Here is a 6,787-nt window from a genome sequence, read left to right as displayed (position 1 = left end):
TGAGCGGGTTGTCCCCTAGTCCGGGAGAAGGCCCAGTGCAGGATGGCCTTGCCTGGTGAAGTGGTAAGTCAGGTTGACCTTCTCATCTCCCGCTCATGACTCCACTCACCCAGCCAGCTGGCTCTGCCCAGACAGCTAAGTCTCTGGGTACTGCAACCAGGCCCTGTGCTGGGCTGCCCTTCACATGAAAGGTGATGCCTTCCTAATGCTTTCAAGGGGCAACATGCAGCTTGGGTCCACAGGGACTTCTCTGAGAGTAGTCTACGTGTCCTGCTAAAGACTCCACCTCCCTTAGAAGGCGGTGACACAAAGCACAGGACTTGTCCTGTCCCTGCAGGGCTCCTCAGGCTGCCATTTGAGCGCTTTGAGGGCAACACATGGCTCAGGGAACACAGGGTCATCTTCAGTTTGGCAGAGCCTGAAACCAGCATGCTCCACCCACCTGCTCTTCAGAGATCCCCAGGCCAAGTGCCCGCTGACCTGCCTGACACAGCCTTACCCACACCACTGCCCATGAGCAATGGCTGCAGCAGTACCTGGCCACACACAGCCCCTGCTGAGCCAGCTGGAGACAAAAGCAACAGAGATCACTGTGCCAGGCACCCACCTGATTGAGCCCCTTCAGTAGCCACCCTCAGTCTCATCCATTTGTCCTTTAGAGGGACAGCCTCTGCCTGCTGCCTGCCCAGTGGCAGCCCTCATGGGGTGACAGGAGAAGGGAGGAGAAGGCCTGCTTCCCTGTGTCAGTGCCCCCTGAACCCACTGGCCAACCACTCTGGCCGGTTTGAGGCCAAGTTTGAACTCTAGACCTCCCCTGTGCATGTCCCTCCTGCCCCTCTCAGATGATGCCAGCGTTGGGCTATTGTGATTATTAAACGCCATAGAAGTTTGGAAGAGCTGCATCCCAGCAGGTGGTGGAGTCGAAGCCTTCGGGAGGAGCCCAACCCAACAGCCTCTGATGGCACATTGCAATCTTTGGGGCTCTTACCAGGGAAACCGGTGCCCATGGATGCCTAGGGTATGGACACTGGGCTGAGCGCCATAATGCAGAGCCTGGGAAGACAGGCCAGAAGACCTTCCCTGAGTGCTGGCATTTCTCCCAGTGCAGAATCTTGCATTGTAACCTTTGGTCTCCCAACAAAACATGGCAAGACGGGCTCCCCTTTCAGTGCAGAGCCTCCATGTGGACTGGGCAGATGTGTCATGAGGAGGAGCTTTCTCAATTTCCTTCAGAAATCAGGTTTTGGTAGCTAATGCTCTGTCTAGCTCTTTCCCACCCCTCTGTTAACGAGAGGAGCAAAGAAGTCAATCTTCACTTCAGACATTGCAGTCGCTAAATAGGATTCATTTTTCTTTCATAAAAATAATAATAATAATTATTATTATTTTTTGAGGCACGGTCTCACTCTGTCGCCTAGGCTGGAGTGCAGTGATTCAATCATGGCTCACTGCAGCCTTGACTACCCAGACTCAAGCCATCCTCCCACCTCAGCTTCCCAAGGTGTTGGGATTACAGGCATGAGCCATTGCGCCCGGCCTTCTTTCGCCATCTAAAGACACAGAATTTTGAGTCCAGCTTTCTTTGCCACTATCTCTGCCAGGGCCTGGCCTCTCGTGGGCAGGCTTTCTTCTGATCAGAGAGTTTTCTTTCCACCCATGCTCTAGCACTGTGATTTTCCCCCAGAAACCCCCACAGAAGGCACATGACCTGTGCCGGCATCTTCTGAATTACATTCAGTGCCAGAACTAGAAAAGCAGAGTTCACGTGCATGGTTCCCATCTCTCAGCAAGGACTTCTCTTCCCCTTTCATTCTCTACTTTCTACTGACCCCAGGCAGTTCCACTTCTCCTTTCTAGTCAGCCTGGTAGAGGTAGCAGACAGTTGAACCTGGGGCTAGTGCCAAGGCTGACTTCATGTCCATTCAGGGAAATTGGAGAGGCAGCCATGAATACAAATTTGAACATCTGTAGCTTTAACCTTGGATGTTTCACCAACCAGGCTGTGTCCCAGCCTTCTACTCATGACAGGGATGGCTCCCTCAGGCTGGTGGGCCAGTTGACCCATACTCAAATGCCTTCTACACAGGCAGGCACTGTGAAAGCATGGAATCCACTGGATGTAGGGCAGTTGGGAGTGGTGGAGAATGTGGCAAACTAAGGAGTGAGTGTGCAGTTCTCTCTCATGCTGCCATGCGAGAATTTAGGCCTAGGGTTGCCATATCTTCCAGTTTGTCAAGAAAAGCCAAAATCAGAATTTCTACATGAAACCTCTCAATTATTTTTTTCTTCCTTTCCCTTTCTTCATGCCTCTCTGCCTATTTTTTTTGTTTGTTTTTTTTTTTTTTTTTTTTTTTTTTTTTTTGAGCCATAGGGTCTCATTATATTGCCCAGACTGATCTTGAACTCTTGGCCTCAAGTCATCCTCCCATTTCAGCCTCCCAAAATGTTGGGATTACAGGCATGAGCCCCCACATCCAGCCCATGTGTCTAAATACAAATACTTAAACGTTATAAATCAAGCTTACGAGTTGTTAACAAAACACATTCTCTTATTCTTCCTTGACAAGGATACTTTCATCACAACCTAAAAGGCCAGGTTTTAACTCAGAATTCTTAGACACTTCAAAATTTTATATGAATACAAGGTAGTGAGAAAGAAGCAGCAACCAGACTGCAGCTTGCTGCTTTCTTGCCCTCCCCTGGTTCTTCCTGTACTACAGCAGCCTCCAGTTCGTGCCGGCAGACATACCAGCCTAGAAGACCAGATTCCGTCCACATTCACTCCCACAGGACCCATCCCTTGAGTACAGAGATGCACATACCAGTGGTCTGGTCCACACTTGGGAAGAAGTATCCAGGAAAGAGTCTTCAGCTCCTGGAAGCCAGCCCAGGGCCAGTTACTCGGGAGATTCTGGTGACCTTGAAATGTGGAGCACAGTCTAAAGGGGGGCACAGGGTTCTAGATAGGTGTCTCCTTAGTTCTAAGGACTTTTTGCCCCATCAAAAGGAGGAATGCCAGTGCTGGTCCCTGTATTGTGGGGAGTTCAGAGCAGAGACCTCTTTTGTCCAGGTCTGAGGGTGGCACTGCAGAGACCTGCCCATTTGCAACTCTGATCTAGGTCAGCAATGTCTCCTGGAAAAGCCCAGGCTACAGGAAGGCCCTGTGTAGCAAGAAATGGACACAAGACAGCATTGTCAACATCTGTCACATTGAAATGAGGGTTCCTGGAGAATGTTAGCTTCCCCACCTGCCATCCTCTGCGTTTATCTCTTACTAGCAGTGTCATTCCCTGAGTGAGTGTCAGAGCGAATTACGAGAAAGCCAGATCTTCAGTCCTCAGGATGAGAAGTGTGGGTGGGGAGAGAAAGGGAGGCAAAGTCAACTCAAAGGTCACGAAGTTGCCGTCTGCTGGACCAAAACTTACCAGCAGTTTATTAATACCTCCAGCCGATGTTACAGTTGTGGCTTTACGGGAAAGGAGGTGAGACCACTGGATGCCCCACTTCTCTTGGGGACAGATAGGCTATCTCTATTTCTCTTCCTTCTTCCCCACGGGTTCAAAGCCCCAAAGCTGCTTGGGAATTCCAAGGGGGAAAAAGGGCTAGTGAACTAAGATCAACACCAACATAGTAAAGATTTAATACTCTTTTGTTTCTGTCGGAGGGGACTGGCATTTTAAGAGACACCTTGGAGCTCAAGGCTGTAGTGAGCTATGATTCCATCACTGCACTCCAACCTGGATGACAAAGCGAAACACAAAACGCTGTCTGTCTCTAAAACAAAAAAGAGAGACGCCTAGGGGAAGTAACACTTGACCCAAAGGAAAGAGTTTTTGTGGTAGCATTTTAGGCTTTGTAGCAAGTGTGCAGAGGAGACACTTAATGGAATTCTTGCCATGAGAATGACATGTGACTGCCTCGTGTAGGTACCAGAGGAGTGTGGGAGATGGGGATAGGAGGGAAAGAGAGATGTAGTCCTTCTAAAACTCTTGTGGGTTTGTGGGTTTTTTTTTTTTTTTTTTTTTTTTTTTTTTTTTGACTGAGTCCTGCTCTGTTGCCCAAGCTGGAGTGCAGTGGTGCGATCTCGGCTCACTGCAACCTCTGCCTCCCGGATTCAAGCAATTCTCCTGTCTCGGCCTCCTGAGTTGCTGGGATTATAGGCATGTGCCACCATGTCCAGATAATTTTTTTTTTTTTTTTTTAATGTAGAGATGGAGTTTCACCATATTGGTTAGGCTGGTCTTCAAAAATCTTGTTTTTTAACCACCCGATATGTGATTTAATTTAATCACTTCCAAGAAGATAAAATTAAAACCTGACCCTGGTTTGAACAATCAACTGGTAGGTAGAGATGAAGAGCCCCCTTTTAGAGGACTTCAATAGGAAAATTTGCACAAACACCTTTGCTATCCAGGAGGTTTCTTTGGCTTCCTCTGGAAGATTCCTGTACACAGATTGCTGAGTTTGTCATTGCACCTAGAAACCAAGGCTGGGAGGGGTAGCTGAGACTGATAATTGCCCTCCCAAAGCTATTCTTCCCTTTTTCCTTACTACAGAACTCTTGTTTTGTCTAAGATGGCAATGTGCCTAGAGAAACGATTGCATTTCCCAGATTCCTTTGATGTTTGGGATGGCCATATGGCACAGTTCTGGCCAAAGAGATATGCAAGAATTTGCTAGGTAAGATTTCTATGGAAAACTCTTTAAAAGGTGTGGCTGTCTCAGTTGGCACATACCTTTCTCCTCCTTTCTGTCTGCAAGGCAGATGTGATGTTAGAGGTGAAACAACCTCGTACACAAAGGAGGAAGAGATTCTGGATCCCTGGTAATCCTGCAGATGTGTGAAGACGATAGAGCTCTGACTGGCCCGCCTCTAGACTTCCTCTAAGTGAAAGTGGAAAAGGGTTTATTTGGTTCATCACCATGAGTTGGGTTTTCTAAGTGCAGCTTAACTCAATTCTGTCTAATGCAGGAGCCGGTGGGATAAACAACCAAATAAGGAATTTAAACAATTCCCCTAGCTCATGGTTCCTAACTGGGGGTGATCCTCCCCATTCCCCAAGATATTTGACAACGTCTGGAGATGTTTTTAGTTGTTACAGCTTGGGAGAGAGGTGCTAGTGACAGCTAGTGGGAAGAGGCCAGAAATGCTGTTGCTAAGCATGCTGCAATGCACAGGGCATCCCCCACAAAGAATAATCCAGCCCAAAACATCAGTAGTCCGGAAGTGGAGCACCCCTGCAGCTGGCCCTGGTGCTTCTAGGGCACCAGCCCATCAGCCCACCAACCTACCCTGACATGCTTGTCCATCCCTCTCTCAGAAACAAACCCTGTGTATTGACCAGGCTGAAAAAGCCACGTCCTTCACGGTATCTTGCACTTTCCTTTCTCTAAGCCTTTGCTCATGCATCATTTCCTCTGCCTAGAATCTCCCTCTCATCTTTTCAGGTGGGGACCATGACTCTTCTTCTTTTTTTTTTTTTTGTTTGAGATGGAGTCTTGCTCTTGTCACCCAGGCTGGAGTGCAGTGATGCAATCTCGGCTCTCGGCTTACTGCAATCTCCACCTCCTGGGTTCAAGTAATTCTCCTGCCTCAGCCTCCTGAGTAGCTGGGACTACAGGCGCCCACCACCATACCCCACTAATTTTTGTATTTTTAGTAGAGATAGGGTTTCACCATGTTGGCCAGGTTGGTCTTGAACTCCTGAACTCAGGTGATCCAGCCGCCTCGGCCTCCCAAAATGCTGGGATTACAGGCGTGAGCCACCACACCCAGCCGACTCTTCAATTTTAATCAGCCTTCCTAGTGATCTTAATATAAGTAGCATGAGAAGTATGACTTTATTATGCCACATTAGTTTCTTGAAATCCTACACATTTTTCAAAATCCAGCTGGAATGTAAGATGACTTTAGATGAGACTTAGAGAAAACTGATTTTACCTTAGTTGGCTCATCTTTGTTTTAATAAGTTTAATGATTTTCTGTTTATTATAATGATAAACATATTCTTTTACAAATAAATTTAGTTCCACAAAGAGGTGAATTGATTTTTTTTTAAATATGCTAAAAACTGTAGTAGTTTAACAAACACCACTCTAGTCAATATAAACAGTATGTAAATATTTGCTTGTTTCCCACATTGGTGCTTTTTAAAAACTGACGCATAATGGTACATATACATGGGGTACAGAGCATTATTTCCATATATAAAATGTGTAAAGATCAAATCAGGGTAATTAGCATATCCATCATCTTAAAACTTTATCATTGCTTTGTGTTGGGAACATCCAAAATCCACTCTTTTTTTTTTTTTTTTTGAGACGGAGTCTCGCTCTGTCGCCCAGGCTGGAGTGCAGTGGCCGGATCTCAGCTCACTGCAAGCTCCGCCTCCTGGGTTTACGCCATTCTCCTGCCTCAGCCTCCCGAGTAGCTGGGACTACAGGCGCCCGCCACCTCGCCCGGCTAGTTTTTTGTATTTTTTAGTAGAGACGGGGTTTCACCGTGTTAGCCAGGATGGTCTCGATCTGCTGACCTCGTGATCCGCCCGTCTCAGGATTACAGGCTTGAGCCACCGCGCCCGGCCCCAAAATCCACTCTTCTAGCTATTTGAAAAAATACAATAAGTTATTGTTAACTGTAGTCACCCGTCAGTGCTAAGACACTAGGACTTATTCCTCTCATTTAGCTGTAATTTGGTGTTCTTTAACCATCCTCTCATTACTTCGCCCTCCTCTCTACCCTGCCTTTCCAGCCTCTAGTAACCACTATTCCACACTCTACTTCTAT

General features: G+C 47.3%; 2 protein-coding genes across 2 annotated transcripts in view; both read right to left on the bottom strand.

Annotated features, from left to right (window-relative positions):
• The window catches only part of ACYP1 (acylphosphatase 1), an 820,450-nt gene that overhangs the window by 504,815 nt on the left and 308,848 nt on the right, over positions 1-6,787 (bottom strand). The gene's annotated exons all lie outside the window — the stretch shown is intronic.
• The window catches only part of TMED10 (transmembrane p24 trafficking protein 10), a 553,877-nt gene that overhangs the window by 426,767 nt on the left and 120,323 nt on the right, over positions 1-6,787 (bottom strand). The window lies entirely within an intron of this gene.

Source organism: Macaca thibetana, chromosome 7 (genome assembly GCF_024542745.1).
Source record: "Macaca thibetana thibetana isolate TM-01 chromosome 7, ASM2454274v1, whole genome shotgun sequence".
In the NCBI taxonomy this organism is placed as follows: Eukaryota; Metazoa; Chordata; class Mammalia; order Primates; family Cercopithecidae; genus Macaca; species Macaca thibetana.
Note: the sequence above shows the minus strand (reverse complement) of the source record. Positions and strands in the feature narration are given on the sequence as shown.